This window comes from Theobroma cacao, chromosome 9, assembly GCF_000208745.1.
Source record: "Theobroma cacao cultivar B97-61/B2 chromosome 9, Criollo_cocoa_genome_V2, whole genome shotgun sequence".
Lineage (NCBI taxonomy): Eukaryota > Viridiplantae > Streptophyta > Magnoliopsida > Malvales > Malvaceae > Theobroma > Theobroma cacao.
Window position 1 is genome coordinate 4399785 of NC_030858.1, and position 8427 is coordinate 4408211.

At 31.6% G+C, this 8427-nt stretch overlaps 1 pseudogene; it reads right to left on the reverse strand.

Annotated features, from left to right (window-relative positions):
• LOC18588356 lies at positions 2713–3485 on the reverse strand (annotated as a pseudogene).

Consider the following 8427-nt stretch of genomic DNA (forward strand, 5'->3'; position numbering starts at 1 on the left):
TGAGTATTTAACTTATTAGTTAATATATAATCTTTCTACTTAAAAAAATATAATTTAAATCTTCCTTCTCTCAATTATAAAAAAAAATTACCAAAAAGCTAAATTGAAATGCAAGAATCCCAATTATAAATTGCAGCTATTATTGCATATATCTACCAAATGATTAAACTTTAGAACAAGTTAAAAACTTGTCAATGCACCGATCGAGTGGACTGGTCTAGGTGCTAGCATTCAACTCTGCAATCTACATTGCCCAAAATCTTACCACCAACCATGACTCGCCTAATGGACTGGGCCACCTATAAATTGTTTCAATCTTTAATATTCTATCCCAAGCCCCTTGCCATGCAACAAACTAGCAACCAACCCAAGATCAGAAGAAATTGCTCCAGAAACCCCACAAGACCAAGCCCGCCGCGAAACTCGTTCTTCCGACCCAACAGCCCTTGAACTAATGGGTAGTTCTTCACCAATGACCACCCACATAAAGCGTAACCCGGATTTGCTCTAGAAGCATACACAGACTCATCTCACTGCCTAATTCTCAACTCTTTACTACATAGCAAGCCATGTCTTCAATGCTTCCCAGTTCTCATCTCTTTTGCCTTCATTACTTGGCATGAGCGGTACAGCAACCCTACTGGTTTCTGGTAAAGTTTAATTAGTGAGCAAAATGAAAGGGCTCATCTTCTAACTCGGAGCAGCTCCTTAATTAGAGTCGCAAAGTTACAGCTTTTTCAAGTGCTAGCTGTTCCGAAACGATGAAAATCGGATACGTCCGGCTCCATGCACTCCATCTCGATCCATGTGACTCACTATTGCAACGAGCTTAAAAGCTACGTTACTCGGATAATCTATCCACTCAGGTACCACTAGTAAACGAAGTCTTTATTCTACACGTACGCAGCGAGCGGCCACCACGCGATGGAGAGCCGTCAAAAGCCAGCGTCGAAGCGCTAAATATGCCAATGAAGATTGAGTTGATGCCGAGCCGAGTCAAGATTGTGGGTAATCCAATATATAGGTAGTGAGGTTTTGACATTTGAGGAAATAAACAATATAAATGTTTTTAAGGTACATATACATGAATATGTTTATTAAACTTCAAATTAATTATCTCATGAGAAATCAAGAGTTTCTTTTACGTAGCTACATTTTGATTTTAATTCTATCATGATAATCTTTTTAAAAGTGTACTAATGAACTTGCTTAATTTTGTAATAATTTAACTAATAATTAACTTGATTTATATTACATTAATTATAAAACTTTGTTTCTCTTTTCTTTTTCAAAAACTGATGATGTTTTATATCTTATGTACTGAATTAATTATATATAGTAAATCATTTAATCAAGAAAAAAAATATATTGAATATCACAAAGAGGATTAATTTCTACAAAATTAATTTACCGTAGCTTAACTTACTGATCTCCTTTTTAATTAAACAAGTAAACAAATACAGCTACGGATGCCATCCTACTTACTTATATAGCTTATTGACTCATGAGATATATATGATCCTCTTTTATTTTATTTTTATTATTTTTCATAAATTACATCATATGGTAAGCTAATTTTGATCTTAAACTAAAATTTGACTTAACAGTTATTACTTCAGTTTAGGAAGGTTAAAAATTAAGGTTCAAAATGTATTAATTTTGGCTTTCAACTTCTTTACAAAACAAAAAAAAAGATATTAAAACTGTTAGTAATAATAATTTTTGTTGCATATTTAGACAAGCCAATTATGAACACAATAGTTTAAACTCTTAACTCTAGTCCTTAAAAAAGGATAAGAGCAACATATATTATATATTCAGATTTATAAAAGGAAAATTGAAAAGGAAGATCAGGGCTCAGTGTGCATGGAGAAAAGGCAATCTCTAATGGAACATCAGCAGACCCACAGATTAGGGAGAGATTCTTAGCAACTAATTAACAGTACTAATTATGAGATGTACATGAAGAAATAGTATTTTTTAGGGTTATTGCTTATTCATATTGCTAAGGTGCTAACTGCTTAGACACTTTAATTAAAAACATATAAATGATGTGGAAAACCCAAATTTTAAATAGGTTTAAAGGATTTTTCAAGATCTGAACACTGATTTTAACCAATAGAAGAGTTACTGATTGGAAATTGATTACTTGCACATCAGACAGAAACCCCATAAACTAGCATGTGTCAGCTTTAGTTGTACGGGGTTTGTTGTGGGATGGATTTTGTGATCAATCTTTCAAGTGAACTTCAAATTCTAAGCTTCACCTTCCCACCTTTTAAAATTGACTCTGCATAAAAGGAAAAAGAGGGGAGAAAATGAAGGAAAACAAGGAAAGGACACACTCCATTGAATGAAGAGTTAGTGATGTGTGCTTTGCATGGTTGGATATACACAGGAGCCTTGTTAAACCATGAAGCAGGTCATACTTATCGAAATCAAAGATTTTGATTGTCAGGAATTATGAAAATGGAGCAACGATTTTCTTTTATTTTGAAAAAAAAAAAAAGAATTCAAATCTAACACTTTCTACAAGGTAGAACACTTTATCTAGCAGTGATTGAGTAACGGTTTGAACCAAGAATGACTCTTGTTATGCTGCAATGGTCTTTAAAATAAGAAAAACTCAACTTTCCAAAATTCTGGAAAAATAGAAATTAACCAATAAGTCAATGTGCACTTAAAAGTAACAATTGACAACCTTTAATTTGGATTAATAGCTACAAAAGATATATAGTGGGGGACAGAAAGAGGTGGGGGACAGAAGGAGAGCAAGCGCATAAAGTTTCAAGCATGAGGCGCTCATACAAGAAAGAACCCTTTGTGCTCACTCTCTTCTGTCACGTTCCTGACAGACCTGGTCAAGTATTCGTTTGCGATGATCACCAATCAAAGCTGATGGAGGGCCAAGGAAAGTAAAGAGCGTAGCATTGAATATGCTGAAGAAAACTAAGTTGATGCCGAGCGGAATAGCAACTCCAGGTAACCAGTGAGGCATAAAGTCATGGTTTATCCAGTTGACATGTGAGGTTTTGAGGAACTCAGTCAAAGGGACTTCCAGCTTGCATATGCCTTTTTAAGGTAAGGAACTTTCTGGATCGGTATCTCAGCGGTGGACTCAACTCCTGGTGGTAGGCCATGAACCTGAGGAAGAGAAATCTCAATAAAGCTTATGTTAGAGGACAGATGTGTGGGGAGTTTAGGGAGGCGGCTAATGTTTTTCGGGGTGGAGATATAGGATATGCGATGACCCTTTCGAGCTAAGAATTTGGAAACCTCGAGAAATGGCATAATGTGACCATAAGCTAGCGATGGGAACATTGCTATGTGAAGCTTTTCTTTTCCGTCCATGGCGTTTCGTGAGTGCAGATCAATCGGGGAAAATAGAAAGAGAATGAGGACTTGGGGGCTTTTGTTCCTTCAGTAATTGATTTCTTCATATCAATGAGAGACATATCAGATCAAAGTATCTCTGTAAAATAATTTTTTTTGGCTGAAAATCATTAACAAAAAAAAAATAATAATAATAAAGGGTATTTTAAAAAATAGTCTTTAAAGATAAAGATGTTTTAAAAATAACCCTCTTTATAATATTAACTATTTTTAGTCAAGTTGGATAAAATTATCCTCAATAAAGTTACACGCTATGATGTTACACGTCATGTACAAAAACCTGTGATAAGTCATAATTAGCGTGTTACACACTATATACAAAAACTTGTGACAAGCCATGTACAAAAACTTGTGACAAGCCATGGTTAGTGCGTTACACGTTATGTACAAAAAAATGTGACACGCCAAGTATAAAAACCTGTGACAAGTCATGGTTAGCATGTTACACGCTATGTACAAAAATATGTGACAAGTCATGATTAGCTTGTTACATGCCATGTACAAAAATATGTGACAAGCCATGTACAAAAATCTGTGACAAGTTATGGTTAGCTTGTTACACACCATGTACAAAAACTTGTGACAAGCTATGGTTAGCGTGTTACACACTATGTACAAAAATATGTGACACGTCATATACAAAAACATCTGACAAGCCATGGGTTGCGTGTTACACGTTATGTACAAAAACCTGTGACAAGCTATGGTTAGCTTATTGCACGCCATGTACAAAAACCTGTGACAAGCCATAGTTAGGTTGCTACACGTCATGTTAAAAAAAATATTGTTGTTACACACCATGTAGAAGAACATGTTACACGTCATGGTTAAAAAAGGGTTGTTACACGCCATGTTGAAAAAAAAATATTATTATTACACGCCATGTTGAAAAAATATTGTTGTTACACGATATATTCAAAAACATTTTGTTACACTTTAATGTTTAAAATGTTGTTGTTACTTACGAACCAAAACTTCAAATTCTCTCAACTTTTTTTTTTTGACAATTTGGCNCAGGCTTTCACAAATATATCTTCGGATAAAGAGGAATAGAAAAAGGAAATAAAAAAAATGAATACTAAAAGGATATCAATTTAGGCAAGTATAGGTACCCATCTAAAGCTACTACATATAAGAATATTGTGCAGAAACAGGCGAATCAAATTGAAATCCTAGGAAAAGAAGAGTAATTTTTATTAAACCTTATTAAACCCTTTCTAGTCAGCAGAAATATCTTGAGTATGTAAGAGTAATTTGATTTCAATCACATTTTTTTAAGTTTAGACTTTGCCTAGTAGACAATTTGATAAACACGAGAATTTTTATTAAAGGGACATTTTTAAAAATAACCCTTAAAGATAAGATGTTTTTAAAAAATAACACTCTTTATAATTTTAACTATTTTTAATCAAGTTGGACAAAATTACTCTTAATGAAATCACACGCTATGATGTTACACACCATATACAAAAATATGTTATCCGCCATGATTAGGTTGTTACACGTCATGTGCAAAAACAGGTGACACGCCATGGTTAGGTTGTTACACACAATGTACAGAAACATGTGACACGTCATATACAAAAACATGTGACATACCATGGTTAAGTTGTTACACACCATATTAAAAAAAATACTATTGTTACACACCATGTACAAAAATATGTTACACGCCATGGTTAAAAAAGGTTGTTACATGTCATGTTAAAAAAAAATATTGTTGTTACACGCTATGTTAAAAAAAATATTATTGTTACACGCATGTTGAAAAATATAATTGTTACACGATATATTCAAAAATATTTTGTTACACTTTAATGTTTAAAATGTTGTTGTTACTTACGAACCAAAACTTCAAAACCTCTCAACTTTTTTTTTGACAATTTGGCACAGATAAAGTGTTTCTAACATGTTTTCATAAATCAAAATACAAATATATTTTTTATCTAAAACACCTACTTTGACTAAAAATAAAAAAAAATTTGAAAACTTAGATTTATAAATTTCAAAATTTGAGTTTATTGGTATCTAGGTTCCGAATTGATTCAATTAAAAGTTATTTCATACATTTGTGATTATTTCTACCGTTTTAATTTTATCCAAAATATCTAAAAATCGAATTTTCCAAACAATCACCCACCCAAGCACGTCAAAATCATTGTTTGGTGTTTTGAAAGCATAAGAAAGAGAAATTTGAAAATGTGGGAGAGAGAAATTAGAAGCATAGCAGATGCATGCCGAATAGAGAAATCGATAAAATTTAAGAGATTGGGATGGTGAGAGAGAAATTCGAAGTACAAATGGAGAGAAATGGGAAGAAATTGTGATGAATGGTTTAATTTATTTCAAATAGTTTAAAGGGTATTTTCGTCAAGTCATGACTAAATATGGCTAAAAACAGTTAAACTTATTTTGATAGCTATTTTTAAAATGTCTTTATCAAAAAATGTCATTTCTCACAATTTCCTCTAATAATAATAATAACTTGAAAAGTACCCACGCCATGCAGTGGGTTTACTATATTTTATAAATGCTTAAATGTTAAAAATTATGAGTTAATGATAAGAATTGTAAAAGTTGTTATTGATATAATCCTGCATGCTAATTAATATTTGATATATATACATTTTGTCAATAAATGCACAAAAACTATCATAATATGTACAAAAATGGTTCTACATTCTCAATGAGTAACATGTTGTCCTAAAAAAGAAAAGATAATAATCCTGCTAATTAACATTCGACATATCTACAAATAACATTTACTACAAAATGTAAAAAAATTGTTCCCATAAATCAATGACAAGCTGCTTTGAAAAACAGGATAAAAGTTCAACAAAATTACATGTACTATGGAATCATTTTTGTGAAGGAAACCTAAGCATGCTAGTCCTTGATCTAATACACATCCATCGTCAATATTGCTTGTCTCTTGAACCAATAACACAGTGGCAATCAGAACAAAAACTATAAAGATTGAAAAGGCTATGTTTGTGGTGATCAAATAAATCTTAACAGAAAAAATGCCTCTTTTATTTTGTTCCTAATTAGATTATCTAGTAATTGTTGCTTTGAAGAGAAAAGCAATTACACAGTTAAATTAGCAAAGTAGAGATAAAGAAAACTGAAACCAAAATTCTTATGAAAAAAGAAAATTTGAAAAAATGAATCTAGCCCCAAAATCTTCTACACCAAAGTTTTGATACAATAGCTAATAGTAATGTCAAAGTCCAACCATTCACAGCATTAGCTTTACCCTCGTGTCATAGAAAAGCTTGATTTATTCTCAGTGTAAATTGTAGAGAGGCAATAACAATTTACTTGCACAACAGATAACCAATCATAAATGTAAACTAATAGGAAATCAGTAATTTTTTAGCCTTCATACTAATCCCAGTGGCCATTAGTTTACTTTACACTCAAGGAAAGTTCATTTGTCATACTTTTGACATGTAGATTGCCTCATATCTAGGAACTTTCAAATTCGAGAAAGTTCGACAACTATATAACTATTACGTTAAATGGGCAGCTTTTGTTGTAAGTTCGCCAATGGAGATTAGAAATCTATTTGAGATTGGATACAAAATTTTAAAAGTTCTAGAAAGTGCACCTTTAAATTCCATTAGGATCCTCTGCAAGTTTTAGTCAAATTCAAACATAGAATCATATAAAATGTTTGATAAAATACCTACAAACATATATGGTACATATTATGGGAACTAAGAACCACATGAACTTTAGAAAATTTAAATCATATGTAACTAGAGCTAAACTGTAAAAGTTTAGCAGTGTATACATATATTTGTAAAAATAAATTTCTGAACATGACAACATATGCAATTAAGCTCTCAAATGATTTTGTGAATCTAAATCAAATATCTATCAAGCGTGACTTTTACATATATATTTTTATTTGGTTTTAAAACAGGAAGCAGATTTAAGTCGAGCCTTCTGTAAAAGAAAAGAGTCAACCCTAAAAAAAAAAACAATTTAAATATGAGAAGAACATATGAGAGTCAAGTATGAGTAGAACAAACAAACTATTAGAGAGTAATTGGGAAATTTGTTTACTTGTACATCAACCACGATGATATAGTTGAAGCAAATAATAAGAAACATTATCTAGTTTCCTTTCACTTTCTTCACTAATTATCAAGGAAGAAGCATCATGACAATGAAAATTTTAAATCCCTTGTATGAGATATAGAAACACTGCTAATTTTTTGATTGGTTAAATGCTTTCTACGAACAATAAATTAGTGATTGTTTAAGGAATAATCTACAAAGTTTTAAGACAAAAACATGTCTTTCTTAGTTGAATGTGATGCTATAATTCGTCATTAAATAAGATGATTACCTTAAAAGGGGAATAATATGAAACTTGTCAATGATAAAATAGTCAAATGATGGTCCAAACCATAAGAAAAAGCTGGAAGACTCTGGAATTATTTATCCTTTTAGCTTTTGACAATGCTTGTGCACTTATGTCCTAGTATATATATTTAATTTAAACACTAATACATATTCCTTAAAATTAACACAATATATAAAGTATATGTATTAAAAGATATTACAAGTTAATTAATAATCATAGTTTCATGAATTAATTTAATTAATAATATGTGTTTATCTTTAATTACGTGAAATTAAGAAAAAAAAACATCATTGAGTTTGAGTATTGGATACCCAAAGGGTGATACTCAAACCTTACCCGAACCCATTACTAATAGTGAAATTATTACCTGAACTCGATTATAGGGTACTCTAACCCTCTATAACCAAGTCGGGTACCTGCTAGTACATTGTAACAAGGTACCCATTACCATCTCTATATGTAAAATCCTTTTGCCAAATGTTAGAAGACCCTGTTTGGATTCAATTTTTAATATATTAGAGGTAAATTCATGCATTGCACATGACTCATTTAGTTTATATCTTTCAAGATATAGCTCATCCATTAAATACATCACAACTATCCTCCTTTAGAGTCCACTTGACAAAAATTGAGAATCTTGATGGAAGTTTTATTTAAGC